The 22,308-nt window shown below is 44.7% G+C and overlaps 1 long non-coding RNA gene across 1 annotated transcript in view; it reads left to right on the plus strand.

Annotated features, from left to right (window-relative positions):
* LOC144824819 (uncharacterized) overlaps nucleotides 1-21,509 on the plus strand; it is a 43,958-nt gene extending 22,449 nt beyond the window's left edge. The window contains exon 2 of the long non-coding RNA XR_013609135.1: nucleotides 19,478-21,509. This is a non-coding gene — a long non-coding RNA (uncharacterized LOC144824819). The remainder of the gene's footprint in view (nucleotides 1-19,477) is intronic.
* Nucleotides 21,510-22,308: the final 799 nt, after the last annotated feature.

Consider the following 22,308-nt stretch of genomic DNA (forward strand, 5'->3'; position numbering starts at 1 on the left):
TGGTTACTGCCAATGATGTGGGTTCAGATAATACCTGCAGGAGATGATTACTGCCAATGATGTGGGTTCAGATAATACCTGCAGGAGATGGTTCCTGTCAGTGATGTGGGTTCAGATAATACCTGCAGGAGATGGTTCCAGCCAGTGATGTGGGTTCAGATAATAACTGCTGGAGATGGTTCCAGCCAGTGATGTGGGTTCAGATAATACCTGCAGGAGATGGTTACTGCTAATGATGCGGGTTCAAATAATACCTGCAGGAGATGGTTCCTGTCAGTGATGTGGGTTCAGATAATACCTGCAGGAGATGGTTCCAGCCAGTGATGTGGGTTCAGATAATAACTGCTGGAGATGGTTCCAGCCAGTGATGTGGGTTCAGATAATACCTGCAGGAGATGGTTCCTGCCAGTGATTTGGGTTCAGATATTAACTGCAGGAGATTATTACTGCCAATGATGTGGGTTCAGATAATACCTGCAGGAGATGGTTCCTGCCAGTGATGTGGGTTCAGATATTAACTGCAGGAGATGATTACTGCCAATGATGTGGGTTCAGATAATACCTGCAGGAGATGGTTCCTGCCAGTGATGTGGGTTCAGATATTAACTGCAGGAGATGATTACTGCCAATGATGTGGGTTCAGATAATACCTGCAGGAGATGTTTCCTGTCAGTGATGTGGGTTCAGATAATTCCTGCAGGAGATGATTCCTGCCAGTGATGTGGGTTCAGATAATTCCTGCAGGAGATGATTCCTGCCAGTGATGTGGGTTCAGATAATACCTGCAGGAGATGGTTCCTGCCAGTGATGTGGGTTCAGATAATACCAGCAGGAGATGGTTCCCTTATAGTGATGTGGGTTCAAATAATACCTGCAAGAGATGGTTACTGCTAATGATGCGGGTTCAAATAATACCTGCAGGAGATGGTTCCTGTCAGTGATGTGGGTTCAGATAATACCTGCAGGAGATGGTTCCAGCCAGTGATGTGGGTTCAGATAATAACTGCTGGAGATGGTTCCAGCCAGTGATGTGGGTTCAGATAATACCTGCAGGAGATGGTTCCTGCCAGTGATTTGGGTTCAGATATTAACTGCAGGAGATTATTACTGCCAATGATGTGGGTTCAGATAATACCTGCAGGAGATGGTTCCTGCCAGTGATGTGGGTTCAGATAATACCTGCAGGAGATGGTTCCTGCCAGTGATGTAGGTTCAGATAATACGTGCAGGAGATGGTTCCTGCCAGTGATGTAGGTTCAGATAATACCTGCAGGAGATGGTTCCTGTCAGTGATGTGGGTTCAGATAATACCTGCAGGAGATGGTTCCTGTCAGTGATGTGGGTTCAGATAATACCTGCAGGAGATGGTTCCTGTCAGTGATGTGGGTTCAGATAATACCTGCACGAGATGGTTCTTGCCAGTGTTGTGGCAAGGGTTCCAAGTCCCTAATTCGAGGGAGTAACATGGCCTCCCTGCCCTACGGCTGGATAGTTAAAGACAAGATATAAGTGGTAGCAGTGGGTCCTGCTAACCCTGGAACCCAGTGCCACAGTACCTGGCTCAAATCCTGCAGGTTTAGACCGTGTTTGAAGAGAGAGAGTAGAGGGGTGGAGACGGTTCCCGTAGATTCAGACGGCTGTTACTCCCACTTTCCCCTGGTGGGAAGTGGCTCACTGCTCTGGAATCCTCGATACGCCATCAGAGTGATATGAGTCACAGGAAGTTGCGTCAATCAGACAGCCCCTCCACAACGTAGTGGGAGCTCGGCATGTGGCCATAACTCACAGCGGCTGCCTCTCCTGCTCCAAATAATTTTCTTATTGCACCAGACATCACTGTTGCACTTCCGAAATGATGTGGCCAGCGAGTATGTGCCCCAGGGGCTCTGAACCACCTCGGTTCCCTGCTGCTGCTGAGTAAAGCCCATCACCGAACACCTACGCGCTACCTATTAACCGATATACCTTGCTCCATTGGCCGTTTTAGCACCGTCTGCTCTTGAGAGGCCCTGCAACACAGTGGCCTAACACAAAATGACCCCACCCCCACTTTTAACCTTCCCCTTGCAGAATGCGACGAGAGCGGCTCCCGAGTCTTCATTATTCACAGATATTCATAGGCCTCGTGCTGAAAGGGGCACCATCTGAGCGCTGGGGGCCTTCTGAGGGTTGCCCCCACCCAGGCGGGCAACTAGAGCCAAATTTCGGGGGAGGCTGAAAATATTTCGGGGGGGGGGTGCCTGCTTTACACCCCTGCTGCTACAGCCTTCATTATTTACACCTGTCTCTGACGCTGAGGCCCTGCGACACGCCCTCCTATGGGAATCCACAGCTGAAAAGCTGAAAGTCCCTGCCCTGTAGCACTAACTAGAACTGAAAGTCCTACGTCAGAGGCCTTCAGCCAGTTCCCATTGTAGCACCCTCAACACCTGGAAGGCCTTGCACCAGTTCCTGTTATAACACAGCTCGCAGCAAAGAGGCCTTGCCCCTGTCCCCATTCCTCATTCATACACACAGCCAAGAGGCCTTAATCAATCTCCTGTTTGTTCCACCTGACAGTGTGAGCTCCATCACTTGCAGAGTTTTGCAGGTTGTCCCCACAGCTGTGATTTGAAAAAGTGGGGTGTGAGTATGTTAAGAGAGGTGAGCTACATTCAACAAAGAAAGCGAGTTAACCAAATGAAAACAACAAAACAAACACCCCCACCTAGAGAGAGAGAGAGGAAAGAGAATGAATATCTGTTAGTACAACAAAATATTCGAAACAAGCATTGGAAATGCAATAGGTCTCGCACCATTAGAGTTAGTGTTTTTAGAATTGTTTATGGGTTTTTTTTGTAAATGTTTAAAATTTTTGTTTCCTGTAGCCAATGCTAAAGAATTACAAATAAAAAAAGCCATAAACATTTCTAAAAGCTCTAACTGAAATGGTCTGAGACCTATTGCACTGTGTGAGGGTGAGGGGTTGAGGGTGAGTGAGGGTGAGGGTGAGGGTGGGTGAGGGTGAGTGAGGGTGAGTGAGGGTGGGTGAGGGGTTGAGGGTGAGTGAGGGTGAGGGTGAGTGAGGATGAGTGATAGTGAGGATGAGTGAGAGTGAGGGTGAGTGAGGGGTTGAGGGTGAGGCGTTGAGGGTGAGTGAGGGTGAGGGGTTGAGGGTGAGGGTGAGTGAGGGTGAGTGAGGGTGAGTGAGGGTGAGTGAGGGTGAGGGGTTGAGGGTGAGTGAGAGTGAGGGGTTGAGGGTGAGTGAGGATGAGTGAGAGTGAGGGTGAGTGAGGGGGTGAGGGGTTGAGGGTGAGGGGTTGAGGGTGAGTGAGGATGAGGGTGAGTGAGGGTGAGTGAGGGTGAGGGGTTGAGGGTGAGTGAGGGTGAGTGAGGGTGAGGGTGAGGGGTTGAGGGTGGTGAGGGTGAGGGTGAGTGAGGGTGAGGTGTTGAGGGTGAGTGAGGGTGAGTGGTTGAGGGTGAGTGAGGGTGAGGGTGAGTGAGGGGTTGTGTCTTAACTTTGGTCCCAGCACCATGAAACAGGAGTCTCTTGAGGGGATAAAGGTGGGCCTGGCAGTCAAATGTGTGCTGTCATTGGCGAGGAGTCAAATAATCAGTGATGCCTCTCGTTGCTCTTAACTTTGGTCCCAGCACCATGAAACAGGAGTCTCTTGAGGGGATAAAGGTGGGCCTGGCAGTCAAATGTGTGCTGTCATTGGCGAGGAGTCAAATAATCAGTGATGTCACTTTCGCTATCCTCGGCGAATTAATGAGCTGATGTCCATGTGCATATACATTCCACTCTGTACCGCGAGGATTGTTGTGGGTGAAAAACGCTCTTAAACTTATATCCTGGAGGCGTGATCCAAACCAGGTTTTCTAGACGCACAACAAAAAGCAACGGTTTATAAAAAATATATAATTGGAGAGGTTAAAATGTGATTCAAATAGTAATTCAATTCCCCCCCCCCCCTCTCTCGTGGTCCTTGCTTCCTGGAAGGGAGCCAAGCCCTTGGGGCGGGGTGCTGCAAAGCAGGACAGGCTGTGGTATGCACGTGCAACAGGAAATGAGGCAGCCTGCGCCCACGAGGACTCTCTCGAGCAGGGTTAGGTGCACAGTTTGTTTTTATAATGTGTCCGTCCTATAAGCTGAATGTTGCACCTTTGAACTTGTCGCGGGAAAGGCAGAGTTTTGTTTTTAATATACAAAATGTTTTACCTCTGCAGAGACGTCTGGTCCTCGAGGAAGGAATGCATGGTTTCCCAAAGTCCAGCAGCATGCCCTACTCCCAGAGTCGAGGCGAACATCCATCACCCCATAAACCGTTTCCCACGGCTTTTTACGAAAGTCAATAGATTACAGATATAAACAAGACGGAGGGAAGGAAGATAAGGGGAGGGGGGAGGAGAAATGCGACACGGCGGGCAGGGGAGGGGGCGGAGCAGGGAGAAGGAACAGACGAAGGAACGGCAGATAAGGGGAGGGGGGAGGAGAAATGCCCCCTGGAGGTCTGAACCTGGTGCTTACTTCTGGAGGGCGTTGGAATCACCCTGTGAGAAGCGGCTTATTGTGGCTCGAGGAACGGAGGGAGAGAGCAGCAGCCCGGGTGGGGCTTTTTCCTGTGCGCGGGATGTTTGTCAAGCATGGTCGCATTTCAGTTACAGGAAACGGTACCCACGTGAGAGCCGGCATACTGACCGCGTTGCTCAATGTGGGAAGCACGTGGTGGCTGACGGGGGGTGGGGGGGGGGGGTATATGGGATGTGTGCGTTTGAACATTGTGCACCTAAAGCAACTGCTTTCAGCGTTGATGAAGCAATAAATGTTCACGCTCTTGAGCAGTCATCTGTGCAACTCCCAAAATGCACAGTAATCGGCCGAAGCACACTTGCGTGCAGTTGTGACATTAATAACTCCCTTTTAGGGTTGGACGCTTTGCTGTGAACTCCGTGAACTGCAAATTATTGTAATGTTTCTGAAGAAAAAAAGCAAAACTCACGCTTTTTTCAATGAAAAGTAACAATATAGATACTTCAAAGTTCTGCTCAGACTGTGGAGTATTCCCCAATCATCGGTGTGCTTATACATTGCGAATTCAGAGCTACAGATTTATCTATACTGGCCGTAGGCTGCTTTGGAGCGACACGGCGGGCAGGGGAGGGGGCGGAGCAGGGGCCTGGCAGCTGGCAGGGGTCAGGCCATATCTAAATTTGAGTGACACAAAATGGGACTATAACTAATGTGGCAGAGATATGGGGAGTGGGTGGGCGAAGCTAATCCCCATATGTACGTTAAAAATGCTAAAAAAATCTGCTGCTGTTTTTATCTCACCATTAACCGATTTCCAAACTCAAAAACCGTGCAAGAAAATAGCAGCAAGGAATTATCACAAGCACTCAGTGGGATTCCATGATGGCGGTACATCAACTACTGGGCTGAGGTGGACTGGAACTGACCTAGGAGGGGGGAGGAGGGAGGAGAAATGCGTCTCGGCCGGAGCAGGGGGCGGAGCAGGGAGAGCGGGCTTTTAAAATGTACTTCACACGGCCGGCCGGTCGTGAAACTGAAAGCATGGCCGGCCGGCCGTGAAAGCCTTTGATGCCGCAGGGGGTGGAGCGGCACCAGCTGGGAGAGTAGGCAAGGCAGGCGGCTGGGGGCATGTGCACGCGCTTTTAAGCTCAATGCGCATGCGCATTGAGCTTAAATTTCTCGTGCACTGCAAGGAATCGCCACGATTCCTTGCAAGTTGGATAAAGAGTGGATAAGCCACCATAGTCTCGCTTGCTCGATGCGCATGCGCATCGACAGGCGAGACCTAAAACAGAGAATCACGACTTCAGACCGGATGCATGGCTTCAGACGCAACCCGTGTCTTGTATGGACGTTTAGATACTACTAAACTGTTACGCTATTTGTGTATTTTTTTCTCGTTCCTTAAGGCGAACTTTTTGTTGGCCTTCAAAACATGCTTAGAGCTGAGTCACAAGAAAGCCCCAATCAAATGTAGATACATTGAAAACAGACTCCATTGCAGAGCAATACAATGTAATATAAATAAATACAATACAAGACAAGTGGAGGATGGAGGGGCTAGTTAATTAGTTTGAGTCTGTCTGCAGAGAGGTGTAATTGGAAGGGGGGCATAGTGTGATTGCCTCTTAGAAATGGTTCTTCTTCACATGTTAATGGCAATGACTTCAAAGGCAGACTTAAAAACACTCTGGCTGAAGGCCTGCAGGGATAAACTTAAAACCGCAGCAGGAAGCCTCAGTGGGGTTACACGGCTCTGGGGTCTGTAGCGAAATTTGAGGGGGCCTCCTGCAAAGTACATGGAGCGGGCACCCTCTCCCGGGCCCCCCACATACCACTTTTTTCTGAGTGCCATAAACATAAAAATCTCTCAGATTAGACCAGCCTGTTTGGTAACCAACTAAGCGCACTGGGATCATAAGAAATACCATAAAGAGACCTGCAGGGCTGATCAAAGCTGTCATCTTACCAAAAACCACACACTGCACACGCATGTTTCACACTTCTTCACCCTTAAAACTATTAAGTACTGCTTCCCATAACATGATACCACACTGCAATGATCATCATACATAACATGGAAACACTTCTCACATAGGATCAAAACAAAGACAACACCCTTCCAGTCCTCGACCCTAGATGATGTAGCATGCTACCCATGTGTGCAAGCGCTTCAGCGCGCCGCAAAGGAGTAGTAAGCACTGTATAAATGTTACAGTACAGTGCAATACTGAGAAGCAACGAGGCACACAGGGGGAATGTGCAAGACAGTTGTGAGGAGCATGTGTTAAATCACAGCATGAGTTATGCCTTGTCACTGCATGCATTTGGGAGAATGGTAGAATATTATGGAAGCCTATGTCTTGACAGTCTAAATCTGGTGGTTGTGTCAATGGCTGCCTGTGATCTATTGTGTTTGTACTTCTTACCTCTTTTGCTGTTAAATAAAGGCCACACTAGTATTACCACAGACCTCATTAGAATGGTTGGCAAGTAGTGAGTTCCTGGCGAATGAGGAGTTCTATCTTCATGGTGGAATGGACAGAACTGAAGTCAGCAATCAGGCTAGTAATGGAATGCAGCGCATGATGTAAAATGAGTTGGGTATGACTGACTGTTCGGAGTGGGTAGATCAGAAACCAATGAGTTAAGTCAATTCTGAGGGACGGTGGAACAATAAAGAAAAGTAGAGCAGAAAACTGCTGGAGGTCTTTTAGAAAAGGTTAGATGCCAACAAGAGGATACGTTTATACAATACAACACTGTGTTTATACTTGTTAGCCTACCCACTTGCTGATTCATTCACTGGAGCTTCATTCAGAATTTGCCATCCGAAACTTGTCATGGTGGCTCTTTAATCTTATATTAGGAGTCCCTTAGGGTATAGATGGCATAGACCATTTATCTCCTGTCAGAGGTATTGTGACTACTCCATATAGTCATGATTTATTGTGATTTTAAGGATGGTCTCGGGGACTAAGCACAACAGAGATTAAAACATCAATGCGGAGTCCAACTCTTTCCATAAGAATCTACTGGATATCCACTAGTTAGTCGCTCAAACACCATTGTGTAAAGACATTGATGACATGCAGAGTGGACACTTCAGACCTTAATCTTTGGTCTTGTTATTGAGATATTGATTTACATGCTTAATGTTTGTGTGGAATTAAGTGATTTGTACCCCTTAATTGTATATAGTGAATACAAGGATCTGTCTCCACTGTACATTTTGTGCATGCCTGTTCATTAGGATTAATTCCTTCATCAACTCCATTTACTGTTTTGTTTTGATTAAATCTCTACTGTCACTGCTTCGATAGATAATTAAAGAAGATAATTCCCTAATTATATTATATATAAATAACTCCATTGTTTACCTCTAATCTTTTTTTCGTAGTTCATTTCCAAGCTCGTAAGGTATTACTGGGTTGCCCTTTCTTCTTTACGAGGGGCTATTAGAGACACTGACAGTATAGCAGGGAGTGAACTACAGGAGGTTCAGTGAAATATCTGTCAGGATAAGGAAGAAGAGAGGCTTGGAAGGCTCAGATGGTCAGTTTGTATGACAAGAAGGCAATTCTCAATCAGTCAGGGACTAAGCAAAAACAACTAGAACTGCAAGTCCCAAGAACATCTGCACAGGATACACCGAGAGGGTTTCAGGTTGTTTGGAAGAAATGGAGAACAGGTTGATGGAAACTTGTTAGGAGAACTAAATTGTTAACCCTGAAGCATACTCACTTCTGGGTTAGATCCACCACTTCAGGGTGTTGTTAAGCAGAGGTATTTTTTCGCATAACAGAATCAGGCAGCGTGCCACCAGTGCTTTCATAAATTCATGCTGCAGCCAGCTTCGAAACACTTGCCCAACTCTGATTTACATCAATGTCAGCTACCCACTAGTCTTCCTCCTGCATGCCAGATACACTGATGTTACCTTGTGTCTCCCAATCCAAAATACATGCGGAACATTCTGTCAGCTTTCCTTTGCACTCTTGTGCTGCACATCTCCTCAAGGCTTGTTCCACCACCCTCCTCCTTTGACCTTAACAGAATATTTGTAAACAATATAAGCCATTTTTAAGTCTAAATATTTAGATCCACCTTTATAAACCCTGCCCTGTTTCCTTATCCTGATTGATGTGGTTTCTCAGGCCTGGCAGTAGTTTTCGATTCTTTCCATAGTCGCTTACTGTTGGGAATAATTGGCCAGATGTACAACTTACTGGATGTAACTTGCAACCACTATTTTTGATATCAGTAAGTAATTTTAGGAACTGACCTATGTATTGAAAGGTTGGTCGTAAAAATCACATTTGGAGAGGGTCCTAATGTGATCTACTTCATTAATATAACAGAAGTAGGTCGCAAATTGTGACTCTGTATTCGGTAGCCATCACAGGGATGCTGGCATGCTAGGGTCAGCAGACCACCATGTCGGTGATTGCTTTTCAAGGTTTTTTAAATGCAGTCTATTTTTTAAAATAAATAAACATAGGTGGGTTTAAAAATAAAAGTTTACTTTCTTTTTTAAGTTTATTTGAGAGTTTAGCAGGGGTTTCCTGAACCACTGCCTATTCCCCAACAAACTTATATTTAAATATTCACAAAGGGGAAGGTGCCCCAGGGGAACCTCTTATGTTTTAAGAATATGTTACGAATCCTATTTGGGAGTCTGTAATTTTTAAATGTTCTGTTACCGGATTTCGGTCTTAGAACATTGACATATCACATATTCATTTGGTATTTGGAAGGGATGCCTAAAACATGTCCGGTCCAAGCACAAATCAGTATAACGTCACAGATTGGACGTTGTAGCTGCTTTCTGGCATGTTGGAGTGGTATGTGCCCAGCTGCTGAATTTTTCCCTAATCTGCCAAGATTTTATTGTCCGCAAATGGAAAGACAGATCCGCGAAAACATGTTTGGAGAGTCAATCGCTTCTTGAAATCAGTAAGAAAAATATTTATGTTACCTGATTCTTTAAGTTATCTAATGACTCCTGTACCGGTAATCTTCATTACTCCGAGTGTAGTCTTCCTCGCCACAGTACTGATGTAGTTAAACCATGTGGCAAAGAAGACATACGAGGAGGTAATGCCCCGGTTACTAAACGTAAGCTTCATTACTCCGAGTGTAGTTTTCCACGCCACAGTACTGATGTAGTTAACTCATGTGGCGAGGAAGACTTACGAGGAGGTAATGCCCAGGTTACTTACCGTAATCTTCATTACTCCGAGTGTAGTCTTCCTTGCCACATGGGTAGACTATATCAGTACTGTGGTCAGTTAGACTTACTATGAGGTAATGTGCGGTGCCTCTGAAATCCTGCATATGGCTAACGTTCCATAACGATGCGTGGGTCCTTTTTAAAATGACCTCATTGTTATACAGTTTCTCGAAACCCATCCAGCAGTGCTTCACCTTGCTGTGCAACCTCTGGTGGCAAGGGATCAAACAGACTGTGAACTTCTGTGCCAGGGTTATTTAACAGTAGAGCTTTGTTTCTTCCAGCATCAAAGTTTTGCTTTGAGTTGCTAGCCACTGAGCTATAGCTGGATGATTTGATCCGTGTGTTACCAAAGCAGCCAAATGAATAATAGTGAAAAACACTTTAGACCAGGGAGAGGAGTTGGCCTAACGGTTAGGGTTGTCCTTGAATCTGGGGAATTGGGTTTGAGTCTCGGCAACGACGCTGAACATCCTGTGATTCTGGGCAAGTCACTTGATCTCCCTGTGCCTTACAAAATTGAATGTGTCCTCATGTAACGCACCTGGTGCTATGTAAAGAGCTCTGATACCTTCGGGACAAGTTCGCGCTATATACAATTCCATTAAAAAATAGACCAGGACTTCTTTATTTTATCTCTAATTAAGTCAAACGACCTTTCACTTAAATTGCTCGTTGTTTAATTGTAGCATTAAGATATAAATTCTGCACAAGGATGCTAAGTATGCTTATAAATGAGGGCCCTTACAGAGGCACTGTAAATAAAAACGTGAACCACCATTAATGCGCACGTGCTCTGACGTGCTGCTTTCTGCAGCTGACGCTGACAGGCACGTGCAGCTTGCGTTCCACGCCTCTGTTCGATCTCGGCCTATGTCTCTGCATGCCAGTCAAGGCACTGCTGCAGTGGGAAATCTCCTCTACGACCAAATGATGTTCTTCCGAAATGCTTGTGCGGGAATTTCATGCTTTGCCACGCCTTGGCTTTGCTAAGTATTATGACAAATCACTCTAACCACATCATTGCATGCAACCTCTGATCTGCATTTCCCGGTAAGAGTCTGCCGCGGCGGCCCGCTTACACTTTCAGTGGTTGCATCATCGCCTTGGCCGGTGGCAATGTGAAGAAGCCCTTCCTCTGGAGAAGTCGCTGCAGGCTCCTCGATTACTCACCGGCTCCTCAACCCTAACTTCAGGAGAGGGCGGTGTGGAGGTTGCCGTGGGAAGAGGTGTTGGGAGGCTAGGTATTATTATTTTTAAATTATTTCTACACAGCAAGAAAAGAGCAGAGCAGAGCTTGGACGATCTGCTCCATTTTACGAGGGTGGGGCTAAGGGAGAAGTGGGAAGGTATGGAAGACCCAGTGACGACTTGCGAGCGAGTTGGAATGCTGCCACCATGGGCCGAAGAGACATCGGGGACCTTGTTAGACTACCATTCCTGCCAGAGGTTAACTAGTGGGGTGTCAGATTTGTCCCATGACTATAACCCCTATTAGACTCATTGCTACAGGACCTCTTCCGTATCCTCCATTCACCCCTTTCTTTCCTGTTTCTTTTTTTTTTCTATCATCCAGTGCCTAATTTCCCAGCAAGTCAATGTGTAGGGGATTAGCTAAACATATATCTCAAGTACCTGTAATCACTGCAATACATACTACGTTTGGTTAACCCCGTGACAGAAATGCTAATGTATCTGTTTATAAAAAACGAATAAAATACTTTGAAATAAAAAATAAAATAAAGATAATTTGTGGGATCAACTTAAAGGGAGGGCATACGGGGGAGCCCACACAGTATAACATTGAGTCAATTACGTTTCTCCTTGTTCTTGTGGTTATCCTGCGCCTGGAGCATCTAGGTTTTGTTCTGCTTTTTCATTGGTTGAATGTATCCTTCCGCTGCTGATGTCAGGGAACTTATTTTCTTTTACAATTTTTTAAAGCATTTACACTTTAGTACCTCCTTTCCCTGTCTCTTTCTCTCTCTCATAATAAACTCCCACAGTCATTCTTGGTATCTACACTCGGCCCGCACTACCTCCACACATCCTTGCCTCTCCCTCCACTGCCTCCCTCTACTTCTCCTCTTAATGTTGTGCTTGGAATCTTCACCCCATAACTCTTCCCTCTGTCTCCGACCCCTATACCGATCTGCTGCCCGCTGCTAATTGCCTACTATCATTTTCTTTACCAATGCTTGAAGAATTGCCACGCAGGTACTTGCTCAGCCAGTCTTGGAATATTATTTTGTATACTGGATATGCCAATGCTTGTGCCACGATTCTAAAAGCATTGGGAAAATCAATACCAGCAGTTAGCAAACACTCACAAATCAAGATCGATTGGCTTTGCCAATGCTTGGGTTCTATTTGTTTTGGAGCAAGGCTACGACGGAATTGATGTGGGTGGTAACATATACTAGCTACATGTTATTTATGCATCCATCCCCCTTTACTAACATAGTTATTCACTTCACTGCTCTTCTGTGGGCAGGCATTGGAAAGCACGTAGAACAGTTCAAAAGTTACTTACAATTGTAGTTTCCTTCACCATTCACAGCAAGGTGTTTTCAAAGCATGCCGACAAAGGTCACTCAGGCTTTGTGTTCTTATGTAGTGAACACTCTAAACCCCATTGTGGAACATGTCAATGTTGTTGACACCTCTTTCTTTCTTCGTGTATTGTGGTCTAACTCCAATGCAAATGTTGTCATAGCAGTTTCTGTGGGTTGTTTCTTTTCTTTGTTAATATATAACAGTTTGCCTTTTTTGACAATACTTGTTCGGATGTGTAGCGAGATCACTTTTAGGAGCATAAATATTTATGCGGGCACGTACAAATATATCACTGCTGCCATTCAACCGGAGCGAGGCTAGGGTGATTGATTTCGGAAAGTCCCTCTATTGGCCCAGCTGATCATGATTCATCTCAAGAGACACCAGGACCTTTAAACCATTTAAAAAGGCTATGAGCCAGTGATCATTGTGAATGTGGCAGTGCTTTCCAAGCACTGCCAACATGGTGAATGGCTTAATTTGTGCCCGTGGTTGAGGGGGGCGAGCACCAGTACTCAATTTTAGGGACTAGGAGTTATTTTGCATCAGTTGACTCAGAGTGAGGAGGATAAAACAGACAAAGGAGAAATAAGATGAGGGAGAAAACCAGGAAAACAGCTCACTTCGTACCTCTGGTGGCGAGGAAGACTTACGAGGAGGTAATGTAAAAAGACAGCTCGTTGCAAAAATATTCTAAGTGCAATTTGCAGTGGCAGCAGAGCAGCACTTCACCTTCTGGATCGTTGGAACATGTGAACATAAGATCCTAAATTCAGTAAATTTTTACTCTACCTTGATATACTTCCTTCAATGCAGCGAGTGGAGGAAGAGCATATGATTAAACTAAACTAAACTCAAGATATACACTAACGAGCAAGTGCCTAGCACTTCGCATGGGAAGAATTCTAGAAGAGTTTGGGAGGAATATAAAGTGGGGTTCGGCAGAGAGCTGACTTCACTAGATCTGCAGCTCTTGCTTGGCTGTGCCAACTTTAAAACACGCTTCGCTTACTTGAACAAATGCTCTAAATTCTAAATGTGCAATGTACACCACTGATATACAAGAGGGCTGTGCATTTAAAATGTGAGTTATTGTGCAATAACGTAGAGGCCTTGGTAGTACTTTAAGAAGGTATTACAACCTTGGCAATCTGCAAAGTGATACCTGATTTGCAACAATTACTTTGGCTACTATGGTCCATGTACTTTAGTCTTCCAAATTGAAAACTGGAAATGTCCCTTCTAAGGGACTAGCACTGGTGCTAGGAGTATATCTCCACCGAAGGATAAAGATTTTTCTTACAGTATAGACAAATGGCAGCTCCTTTGCATGCCACTCATGAGTGAGTTCTCCCTGAGTACTGGCTGGCAAAGCATCACTAAGTTTGGGAGGAGTAATGCCTTGTTCCTACCTTTGTCTAAGAAAAAACTCTTCTGCTTTTGGGTTGGAAACAAGTTGGATTCTCTAGGCTAAGGAGCACTCTACTCGTAACACTAACATACTCTTATGCCATGGGTACTCACAAACTTTCTCTCGGGGGCCACATTTGCAGTGTGGTTTGTGGCTAGGGCCGCACCGGTGGGGGCAGGGTCAGAGGGGGAGGGGCGGGACTAAAGCATAAAAAAATTGTGACCATGAGGTTGAACACAGGTCCCTGCAGCAGACACCTTCGTCCACTGAGCCACCAGACCTGGCATACATCTCTCCCCTCTCTCTCTCTCTCTCTGTCTCTCTATCTCTCTCTCTCTCTCTCTCTCTCTCTCTCTCTCTCTCTCTCTCTCTCTCCCCCTCTCTCTCCCCTCACTCTCTCCCTCCCTCTCCCCCTCTCTCTCCCTCCCTCTCACTCCCTCCCTCCCTCTGTCTCCCTCTGTCTGTCTCCCTCTGTCTGTCTCTCTCTGTCTCCCTCTGTCTGTCTCCCTCCATCGCCCTCCCTCTGTCGCCCTCCCTGTCTCCCTCTGTCTCCCTTTCTCTCTCTGTCTCCCTCTCCCTCCCTCCCTCTCTCTCTCTCCCTCTCTCTCCCTCTCTCTCCCTCCCTCTCTGACTTCCTCCCTCTCTGTCTCCTCCCCTCTGTCTCCCACTCTCTCTGTCTCCCTCCCTCTCTGTCTCCCTCCCTCTCTGTCTCCCACTTTGTCTCCCTCCCTCTCTGTGTCCCCCCTCTCTGTCTCCCTCCCTCTCTGTCTCCCCCTCTCTGTCTCCCTCCCTCTCTGTCTCCCACCCTCTCTGTCTCCCTCCCTCTGTCTCCCTCCCTGTTCCCCTCCCTGTCTCTCTCTCTCCCTCTCCCGCTGTCGCTCTCCCTCTGTCTCCCTCCCTGTCTCCCTCCCTCTGTCTCCCTCCATCTCCACCCCTCAATCTCCCTCCCTGTCTCTCTCTCCCTCCCTCCCTCTCTGCCTCCCTCCCTGCCTTCCTCTCTGCCTCGCTCTGTCTCCCTCTCTGTCTCTCTCTGTCTCCCTTCCTCTCCCTCCCTCTGTCACCCTCTTTCTCCCTCCCTCCCTCTGTCACCCTCTGTCTCCCTCCCTCCCTCCCTCCCTCTGTCACCCTCTATCTCCCTCCCTCTGTCACCCACCCTCCCCCTCTGTCTCCCTACCTCTGTCTCTCACTGACTGCCTCTCTCTGTCTCCCTCTCTGTCTCCTTCTCTCTGTCACCCTCTGCCTCCCTCCCTCTGTCACCCTCTTTCTCCCTCCCTCCCTCTGTCACCCTCTGTCTCCCTCCCTCCCTCCCTCCCTCTGTCACCCTCTATCTCCCTCCCTCTGTCACCCACCCTCCCCTTCTGTCTCCCTACCTCTGTCTCCCACTGACTGCCTCTCTCTGTCTCCCTCTCTGTCTCCTTCTCTCTGTCACCCTCTGTCTCCCTCCCTCTGTCAACCTCTGTCTCCCTCCCTCTCTCTCCCTCCCTCTGTCACCCTCTGTCATCTCAACCCGTGTGTGTGTCAGCCCTCAGCCCGGGCTGAGACAGCTTCCCGGCGCGCACACACACCCGCACCCCAGTACTTCACAGGTCTTTAAAAGACCATTTACATGTTAATAAAGCTTTGTTGCTTGTATTTCACCTCTTAGCACCCCTGCATCTCCACGCTAACAATCACTGGAATACCCCGACCACCGCAGAGCATAGTCCCTCAGAGACGGGCTGCTGCAACCTGCAGTGTTTGCTAGCACTATTTATTAAAAAAACAAAACACAGGTAGGATGTCTGGAAGGTCCGTGGGCCACCAAGGAAGGCTTGCCGGACCGCTGGCGGCCCGCGGGCCATACTATGAATACCCATGTCTTATGCAGTCTTAATGTCATCATGCCCGATTACCATTAAGTTGCCATTGAGGAAATTATGACCACAAATTAATACCAGGGACTATTACATTAGGCCCATGGTTTGTATGGTAATTCTCACTGTACATAAGTTCTAGCCAGCTCATCTACAAACTAAAGCCTAAACTACCATCTGGGCGTTCAAGCCGAGGAATCACAAAACACGGCCACTCAAGGGCCTCATCTATAACAAGAAAACTATAGCACTCAGAGAAGGGCAACTTCTCCTGCCATAAGCTCCGAGAGGGGATCTCTAGTGTGAGTACTTCCTCCCGTACTAAACTCTATTCCACAACAAGTACCCCACGGTCTTGTGAATCGTGTTCACAAGTATCTAAAGCTAAACCTTGTTAGTTAGGTATGGGAAGGTTCTTTTGAAGCACTCTTGTTGTTACACACTAGATTGTGGGAAGGAAACAATTCCTTTTGTTAGTATTACCCTCACACACTCTAGTAGTGTCATGCTTCATCATCGGGTCACCCTGACTCCTACAGGTCAGGGTGGGCTCAACCGTATTCCAGGGAGCTCTTGGAGAGATGTGGCCAGGGAGTGTTAAAGATTAAAAATCATACAGACAGATTCCAGTATCCCTTTATTCGGGGGGGGGTCACTTGGAGTTTTATAGTCCTATGACCCTAGTGCCAACATGTTTTAGTACTTGATTGGCCAGTAAGGGCCAGGACTTTTTTCAGGGCAGAAAAGGGGGTATCCTTCCTGGTTATTGCGGACCGGGTAATCCTTAACCACTTTTATCTAACAAGGGAAGATAGCTGCTCCTTTGTGAATGTCATCAGATTAATTATCTCGCTTTTATTATGATTCTTGACTCCATCCAATTTTGGGAGAGAATACGCATCACCGGGGACTTCAGCATATTAAGGGTAGCCCTTTAGTCAAACTTCATCAAGGGTCCAAGTGAACACCAACCCCCCCACCCCCCCCCCCCCCCCCAGTTTTGTATTTTAATACTGACAGTTCCACAAATAAAGGGATACTGGGATCTGTCTGCAGATTTTTAATCTTTAACACCTCCTGGCCATATCTCTCCAGGAGCTCCCTAGAATATGGTTGAGCCCACCCTGACCTTTAGGAGTTGGGGGTGACCTGATGATGAAGACACTATAGTGTGGGAGGGTAATACTAACACAATTATTTCCTTCCCATCATCTATAACAACTGCTGCAAGAAAGAACTATTGGTTCAAAGACTGTAGGCATGCTAACATAAAAGATGCTTTGTGCATATAATTTCGGCTTCGATCATTCTATACATATGATACTTTAACAATTAGCACTGATATTTTATCCAGCAACTCAGATGAAGTCTGGAGTTACTTAAAAGAATGTATGTTTATGATGAGTTGCATATATTTTTTTTCCTAGCCGAGAGAAGTTCTACCAAATTTCTACTAATTGTTAAATGTAAAAAGAAAGAGTCTCTGTGGACTAAGGAACCCAAAGTAAACATAAAAGAGGCATTTTGGTCTTTCCCTTTTCACTCCAAATCTAGACAGAGTGCGGGTTACTTATTATGCCACACTTCCTAATTACACGCTGGTTTTACAGTTCATGCACGTCTGTTTAGCAGTTTTGCACCAGCAATGTTCACTCTAAACTAACTGTAAGTGTACCTCAAAACCTCATGTAAGGGTTCATATTGACGTCTATCTACTGGTGGGTGGCCCTTTAAAGAGTATTCCATCCTAAAGCCCAGCACGACTCCTAACGCCTCCCTGCAATGATAGGGTAGGTGCTGTGTGGAGAGTTATATAGGGCATGTTTCATTTTCTTATAAAGTGGGGGCTCTTCCCTCCTGGCCGTGGCGTTAGACACTGCACCTTAACATGAATTCAGGGTCATTTTAAAAACAATGTAGACCCTTCATGTCTTTTGTCATGTTTTGACAAATCTTTAGCCCACAGATTTGTTGAGTCGTTTGATTTAGAGCCAGAGTCCTTTTCACGTATGGATTCCCAAATGTGACACAACATACAAATGTAGCTCATCTACACCTTGAAAGCAAAGTCACCTAGACACTGAAGGATGCATCATGGTCAAGTCAGCATGTTTCAAGATATTGGCACCTTAATGCACGTTGCTATGAGACTGTCAGTTGTATAAACCAATTGAAAAAGTCTAACAGGAAGAAAAATAAAACAATACATTGACTACGTCACACACATGCGCTTAGCAGCCCTAGTGTGGTGGATGGTTCTAATGGGCACTGGGAAGAACCTCATCAGAAATTAGGCTGCTAGTTCAAGGGTCTGGTGTTGTGCACTGCTGCCTCATGCACAGTACAGGAGGTGGTGCAGCACTGGTCCAGAGCCTCGAACTGGTAGCTAAAGGCAAGTTGAAAATGCGCCAGTATACTGGACCATGCGATCCATCACAAAAGTGATGTGTCTGCTTTTTGGGGCATGGTATACAAAGTACATTCTTTCAGAGCTTGCAATGAGACTTCAGCTCTTTATCAGAGTAACCTATTTCTACAGTGCCAGGTTAGCTCGGTGCTCTCATACACAGTGTGGTGGACAATATGGAAGCTGCACCAAGGCTAAGTGCCAGGCACTTTAGCATTCATATTTTGAAATTATGTGCTATTGCCATTAAACATGCCAGTTCTGATTTTAATAACAGATAGCCAGCCGGTTTGGGAGCATGAGTGAAGGTGATACTTTAACTGACCAGAATTGAGAAGAGTGGTATGAATAAAATAAAAAGCACATTGTTGCTGAGAAGGGAGAGTGTCTGAACTGGTTCATTGGCCATAAGGTAGTCAGGAGCTACTGGGCTCCAACTGTGGCAATTTGGGGTAGTTATGTCTGATGTCCTCTAGCCATACTACTATTGGATTCAAATATGCTCACCATGTACCAAGCAGAGTAGTGAACTGCTTAGTCATGGAATTAGATATGGCTACAGATTCAGGAATCTTGTTATAATACTTCTAATAACATTTAATAAACCAGTGACCAACCAGTGCTTTGTTGTTGAAGAAAAGTACTTAATTCTACCCCATCAATCAATAAACTGTATTTGGCTTAATGTGCTAAGCCAAAAAAGCACAATTTGATATAAATATACAATAACAAACGTAATACATGCAAATAATTCTGAATTAAAAACCATAAAAGCAGTATCACATTAATTCCTAATGCACATAGTCAGATCATTATCCCCCATGAGATTTCTGATTCGTAAAGCATGTCGTCAATAAGGTAAAACACAGGTGCAGGTTGTAGAAGTTTGCAGTTGCTGTAAAAAAGGTAAAGCCACTTTGCTATGTCTTAAATTGTCTTGTTTATAGTGAAGTCTTGAATGTAGTAGCCTCAGCACTTTATTAAAAAAAATACAATGTAAAATGTAACATACCTTGGAGTGAGTGATTATGGCAGGGACTGTTGTTTAGGTTTTTTGACCAATCATTTCTATATGGGAATGTAGAAATCAGATAGGCCATGCGAAGTCTAAAATGAGTTAAAACATATCTGCACTGGTTTTTAATGATTACTGATATATAGGGTTCGAGCCCCAGCTCAAGAGTTAAATCACTCTATAGTCATGGCCCCTTGATATACCTCAATATAAAAAAAAATTCCCAGAGATTTTCATTTTTGATTTGTGTTTTTGTATCATTAGAGAAGTAATTTAGCTTTGTTAGACATTTTTCTGCCGGATGTGATGCAGTGATGATGTAATATTTCAAGAACCATGAGACCTATATACTTCATTTTGGTGTCAAAACAGTCTCATAGAGACAGAAAATAAGTCCTCGGAGCTGCCCTTCCACCATTTTCAATTGGCGGCTCTATGATGATGTGTTTTAGCCATCATATTGGTAATTTTTTACTATTGTTTTTGTTTCAGGTTTTCCGTTGATTCAAATTCGTAAACATGAGCAAAGCAGGTGGTAGCAGAGGATCTTTACCTCCTGACAGAGTGTTGCTAACTACAAAATCTGAGTACTCCATCAACAACGAAAAATGTGTCAAATGCTGAACGAATCCGAAAGAAAAGCTAACATCAAATGAGGCTGGACAGAAGAAAGTGTCAGATGCTGCAGAAATACGGCAAGTCGAAGTTCACAGAAGATTGAAACTGATGGGTGAAGAGGATAGAATATTTAATCATTGTAACAGCAAGTGCTATAAGTTGTATACAAAGGAAAAAAGCCTGGAAAAAATTAGTCAAAAAATAGCAGAAATCAGTGAATCACAACAAGAATCAGGGACTTCTGAGAAAGCGATGACAACCAAATGCAATGCTCATCGACTTAAAAGATCGATGGCTACCCCTCGTCGACTTCCAACAATTGATCAGAAAGCAGAGGATTTTCAATGTGTTATGTGTGATTTAGCCAGAACTTGGCCAAAAGAGATTGACAAAAGAACAAAGTACAGAGCATGTGAGTCTCAAAAGAACAAATAAACTTTTTTACCTGCAGCCGATTTCTTCCAATATGGAGTTTTCAGCCGAGTAGCTGATCTAAACAGCAAGGTGTGCGTATATACAGTGAATTTCTATGCCCATCCAAACTGCATGCATGCATACTTTTTAAAATATGAATGTGCAATGAGCTCCCAGCAGCAATGTAACCGCCAACCTTTAGTTAAGTTTGCACTCTTTGTAAAAACAAATTAAGTTTTAAAGCCACTCTTGAGTGCTGGCTCCGGGTTCACACTCAGTGAGATCAGAGAAATAATGGTCAACATTCATGAAACTGTATTGATCCATAATAATTCAATTAAGCTTTGTTTCTGGTAAGAATATACAATGACAGAATTCGTTCAACAACAGTGAACCACTTAAGGCGTTCTCACTCCTCTAAGTTCTTGCTGTCAAAAATAAGATCACAGGATGCAGTACAATCAGCAGGAACATTTTTAAGAAATGTCCTGAAAGTTTTAGATTTTGGACTTAACAACAACTTTTATGATGCCCCATGGCTCTGCAGATCATGGGAGTCAACAAGAATGCCTGATGTTGTCTTAACATTTTTTACATCATTGTTTAATATTAGCAAAGCAAAACTGTTAAACGCTAAAGTTCTTGACTTCGGAACAGAAGCTGACAGCATTGATGATGTCTTTGCACATGTAAGCGAAGAAGTGAAAGATAATCCCATAACCCTTCAAGCTTATGTTGTGCAAATGTTCTGTCTTTTCCAAATCATGTTTCATGAATGACATCACGACAAAAAGAAAAGCCAATTCCTCTGTGGGCTGGGATTCATGCTCTGATCTCCCAGAATAGCATCCCACTGAAGAAGGTTGGGTTTTTACCAGTAATACCATCTTCAGCCACAAACTACGCAACAGTATACGCAGATCTAAACAATTTCCAAAATGTGCGTACTCAACTTGAAGTTTTCCATATTGTAGCTGACATTCTTATGAGCACTCCAGTAGAATTTGATGATCTTTATCCAATGGTCGGTGTTTTCCACATGAAAAAAGCTGTGTTGCAGTTTGAGGAAGTTATCTCAGTGGATACCTTGTGTGGAAAATGAGTTCTGACTGTCATACATTTGATGATCTTCGGTGCAGTGAGTTCAAGAGATCAGTCCCGCTAAGTGACCATCCACTGACATCATATTCTGTGCGTGGACACATTAAAAGTGCATTCTACTTGATCAGAAGATGTGTAAATGTTTTGGATCATGCATATGTAGAGAAAGATCCACGTTAATTTGGTTGGGAACATATTGATGGGATGCCAAAACCTACAACATTTCCAAAGCCTCTACCCACAGAACTTACACATACATGTGCTTGCTAAACCGGTGCTACAATATGATGTCCCTGTCGATATGCTCTTCTCAAATGTTCAACATTTTGCAAATGTACCACAAGCGATTGCCAAAACAAATAAATAAAGTGAACTATGAAAATGTGTCTAAGGCAGGAGTGATAAACATTCTTTTTTTCATTCAGATCATAAACATTGTTTGGTGTTTACATAAAAGGATAAAAAAACATTATTATTTGTTTCATTTCTATATATGTCTTTTCTTCCTCAGTTATAGCGGCCATTCTAGAAAATGGCAGAAGGGTTGCTCTAGGAGTTATTTTCTGTCTCTATAAGACTACTTGACCCCCAAAACCTATGTTTTGACACCAAAATGAAGTATATAGGTCTCATGGTTCCTGAAATATTACATCATCAATGCAAATCATCTGCCATTTTAAAAAATACCATCCAGAAAAATTTGCCCCGATTAGCAATGTCTACCCAAAGTTAAATTACTTCTCTAATGATTCAAAAACACAAATCAAAAATGAAAATCTCCGGACACCAATTATTTTTTTGAGGTAATCGGGGGGGCTGGAATTACTGTGCTTCAAAACTCGTTTTATGGCCAATGCTTAATAATCCCTCTAGCTAAAAAAAACTTCAAAATACTCATTTGAGCTCTTCTTTGCTAACATCTGACACAGGATCTAGATCACCCAAAAAGTTTCGACTATCTATCCCGTAAGACACAGTATTTTCATTTTAGAGCCATGGTATTTCGAATGCCCGCTCTGTAATAGGAAATTAGACACAACTCTTCTATTTGTTCCCTTTGTTTAATCTATATGAATGTGGGAGAAGCCTGTAGTGAAAGCGAAGGAGTACCCATACTATATATGTTAGTGTTTCCAGGAAATCAACGTTGCCAAATTTTGTTGTTATGTCGTGTATGTGGTTGTGCTCTG

The sequence above is a fragment of the Lissotriton helveticus genome, chromosome 3_1 (assembly GCF_964261635.1).
Source record: "Lissotriton helveticus chromosome 3_1, aLisHel1.1, whole genome shotgun sequence".
NCBI lineage: Eukaryota > Metazoa > Chordata > Amphibia > Caudata > Salamandridae > Lissotriton > Lissotriton helveticus.